At 30.1% G+C, this 4,421-nt stretch overlaps 1 non-coding gene across 1 annotated transcript; it reads left to right on the forward strand.

Moving 5' to 3' along the window:
* The first annotated feature begins 3,019 nt into the window (after positions 1–3,019).
* Positions 3,020–3,092, forward strand: Trnak-cuu. Its single transcript has one exon. It is a non-coding gene; the product is annotated as a tRNA-Lys (tRNA).
* The last annotated feature ends 1,329 nt before the right edge of the window (positions 3,093–4,421 follow it).

A 4,421-nucleotide genomic window follows, 5' to 3' on the forward strand; every position in this document is an offset into this window, starting at 1 on the left:
CTTTTTTTTAAATAAAATAACTCGATTACATTTTTTCAGTTTTATACAGTTTTTTTTCACAATATTTTGAAGTAATCACTTATCAGTCAAATTTTAAATATATTAATTTCCTGCTATGCGTTCCAGTTGTACCAACTTATTTCTTTGAAAAATAAAATAAACTACTTTGAAATTAAAATGACAGACACGTCTATCGCTGTCAAGGATCTTGTCGTTGGACAGACTATATTAACGAATTTCATACATTTGGCTGATATAAACTATATGATTGCTATGCTAAAAGAACGACTATTTATTCAGATTTTTTTTGCTTCGAAGCGATAATAATAAATCTCAACAGACTTACACAAATTACAATTGCCGAAATTTCCCTTATATTAAAATTAACCGCAGTTTATTGTCCTACCTTGCGCTGTCTGTCCGTCCTGGGAGCTGTCCGGTCGAGACTCAATTCTCCTTAAAATTATCACTTCCGGTGGTCATATTTTCCATTCTTACGGTGGCAGAGGACAAACTTAGAAAATAAACAGGTTTTTTTTATTGTTGCGGGTGGTCTGGCAGACGACGCATTAATAGAGTTTTATTTTCTTTTTCGAGTGCGATCATGACGATTCGAAACGACCAAGTTTGGAGCCCGAGCTCATTTTGAATTAATTATTGTGACCCAAGTCTTGTATGTTTCATAATAAAGTAATATAAACATCAATAAAAGACAGTATATTATTAAGTTTATGTCTATTTTTCATATATAGGTATTTATCTATTTTTTACCCAGATTTTAATAATAAAGATTAATTGGAGCTTCCGCGTCGTACGAGTAGCGCCACCCTGTACAGGGTGAGTCAACGATAGAGTAAAGTCCATTATCTCATTTGTTTCGAGATTTACAAAAAAATGTTAAATATAAAAGTTATAGGGAAGATTAAGATACACATTTCAAAATTATTGAGTATACAGGGTGCTTCAAAAAAGTGTTGCGGATATAACATATGTTTTTTTAAAGGCAACACCCTATTTTTTATTTCACTTTTAGATTCTGCGTAAAATTCTATAACTTTTTTATATATAACGTTATATACCTAAAATTAATAGTTTTTGTAATATTTAAATTTGTTTATACAAATGTTAAATTGCAGTGTGGTAAAAAATTGTCAGTGGTACCATTGTTTCTGAAGTTGGAATACCAAAATTTGGTATGAGAGTTCTATAGAGATTAAAAAGGAGATATATTTTAAGATATTTTAGTTAAATGCTACAGGGTGTTCAAAATATATTTCTAAATTTCAACTACTTAAAATTAAAAAATCTAAAAAATTTTAAATGGTACACCCTATATATTTTGATTTTTTCTGATAGATTTTGCAAAGCTCTTCAACTTTTATTTAGTATGTCATATACCTATTCTTAATAATTTGCGATTTATTCCAATTTTTTCTATTTTTACCCATATCTTTAATACAATTACGCTATAACATCATAGTTGCCATGACAAAAAATAATAATAATTATCAAAATTTCATATGTCTGTTAAGCAAGTTAAGAATAAAAGGTGAATTTTAGTTTAATGTGTTGTAATAAGTATAAATGGTAGAGGTAGAGGTAATAATTTCAGATTTTCATGAAAATGGATTAGTCAATGTGACTGATATACACGAACAAGCCAAAATAAACATATTTTTTGGTTCAGTACTCTATATTATATAGTACTTTGCTAAGTACTATAAGAATAGATGTAGATTATCTAGAAAACATTTTCATATTATAATATTTTCAGTGTGTAATGGGACGGTTTTGTGGCAGTAGTAATATTGGCTTTACGAAATGAATTATAAACCAAAATTACTACGAGAAAAGAACTTTACTGTATGTCGGAGAAAATTTCATTATCAGTAGTCGTCAACAATTAGGTAATCTAGTTAGTATTACCCTAATCTGTGGCTATTCAGCCCGACGGAAAATCCAAATGTCATCGTTCATAATACAGAAATACACCAAGAAATTCACGACTACCATTTTAGTTTTTTTGAGTAAAGTTAGTTAATTTTGACTAATAATAACAATTGTAACTAATTATTAAACTACTTGTTAAAAATAGGTAATAAATATGTTTGTTTTGTCACGGCAACTATGATGTTATAGCGCAGTTGTATTAAAAATTAGGGTAAAAATAGAAAAAATTGGAATAAATCGCAAACTATTAAAAATAGGTATATGACATATTTAATAAAAGTTGAAGAGCTTTGCAAAATCTATCAGAAAAAATGAAAATATATAGGGTGTACCATTTAAAAAATTTGAGATTTTTTAATTTTAAATAGTTGAAATTCATAAATATATTTTGAACCCCTGTAGCATTTAACTAAAATATCTTAACATATATCTTCTTTTTAATCTCTATAGAATTATCATACCAAAGTTTGGTATTCCAACTTGAGAAACAATGGTACAACTGACAATTTTTTACCACACTGCAATTTAACATTTGTATAAACAAATTTAAATATTACAAAAACTATTAATTTTACGTATATAACGTTATATATAAAAAAGTTATAGAATTTTACGCAGAATCTAAAAATAAAATAAAAAATAGGGTGTTGCATTTAAAAAAACATATGTTATATCCGCCCCACATTTTTGAAGGATTCTGTATACTCTATAATAATTTTAAAATGTGTATCTTAACCTTCCCTATAACGTTAGTATTTAACATTTTTTTGTAAACCTCGAAACAAATGAGATAATGGACTTTACTCTATCGTTGACTCACCCTGTACATCTTAATTTTATTTTTTTTATTAGTTTACAAAACATTTCGGGTGTTTCAAAATCACTGTCCTTTATCAAATAAACTCATTAAAATTCTAAAATTACCAATATTATTTATTCAATAAATCGTACATAATTTTTATGCAACATATTTATAAAATTAACTGGAGCCACCTTTTTAGATCTCTAAAAATAGTACCTATTATGTTCTATGACAGAGAGTGCTCTAAAAATAGAGATTGTTCTATCAGCCCGGCTAGCTCAGTCGGTAGAGCATGAGACTCTTAATCTCAGGGTCGTGGGTTCGAGCCCCACGTTGGGCGCAACTTTTTTCATTAGAAATATACATTTTTTATTATTTTATTACTCTTACTTATTACAACTGTTGGAGATACATAAAAATGAATCTTCTTTTACCCATAACTCGGACATTCATAACTATGGCACAAGATTAGCAAGTTCAATAAGATCAAATAAATTTCGTTTGTGTAAATCAGATAAGAATTGTCTGAATGTAAAACTTTACAACGTATTGCCACCTCCAGTAAAATATCTAAACAATAAAAAATTTAAAATTGTTATTAAAAAGTTCCTCTCAGAGCATGCGCTTTATAGTGTGGATGAATATTTTGAGATTGTAAACTAACAACATTTTTTCACTAATGTAAATAGTTGTGATCGTATTTAAATCTGGTTATGTTTGTTCTAATTGCTGGCATCCTCCTACGGAAGGTGCCCGGTGGCGTAGAGGTACAGGCTCTCGTCTACCAATCTCAAGGTGTGGGTTCGATTCCCACACCCGGCATTATATCAGCCGACTATTTTTATTAAAATAAAAATAGTTTGGGTACCTAGGTCGACTCAGCCTTAAATGAGTACTGGGGATTCACAATCCTGAGGTAATAATAGGCGGTTGAAGCGTAGTGCTAGCCACATTACCATCATAGCCACTTCCTTGTATACCGAACAGCTCTAGTATAACAAGCTGTACCTTGCTACTCCCAAGGCGTTAAACGCCATATACGGGAGCTATTATTATTATTATGTTTGTTCTAATCGTTTCTTTGTGTTTTTCTTTACCCTAATGTAATTTCCGCTGACTTGCTACAATTGTAATGTTCATATACAAAAAGTAGTCAATAAAGATTATTTTATTTATTTATTATTTTATAGGAAGTCAATTTTCATGCATATTGTCAAGACTTAAATAGATGTCAACTTGGGTTTAGATTAAATTGGGAAAAAACAATTTGATATAGGCCCAAGAGATCGGTTACCTGCATGACATCGACCCAGATATGTTTTTAAATAACATTAATAATTAAACAATTAAAATACAACAATCTCGGGTCGATAATCAAACGCAGGCTACCAAAGTTCGATTCCCTCATGGTCATAGCCGGATGAATGTAATTAGATGAAAACAGATTGAACGACGTAACCGGTGATGACCACGAGGGATAGAAAATATAAAAATGTATGATGAAGAGAGTCGGGAGTTAGTCTGTCGATGTGAGTCGCATTATTACGTTCAGTAATTCGCGTTATCAGTCCGTTAGTAGAAGGCAGCGCAGAGTGAAGATGTTCCTGTAAGTACTTCTTTAAGTAAACCGTTAAGTCTTGGCATTCCCCAAAATTGTTATATAGTGTGA

This window comes from Sitophilus oryzae, unplaced genomic scaffold (genome assembly GCF_002938485.1).
Source record: "Sitophilus oryzae breed Bouriz unplaced genomic scaffold, Soryzae_2.0 scaffold_1515_pilon_pilon, whole genome shotgun sequence".
Lineage (NCBI taxonomy): Eukaryota > Metazoa > Arthropoda > Insecta > Coleoptera > Curculionidae > Sitophilus > Sitophilus oryzae.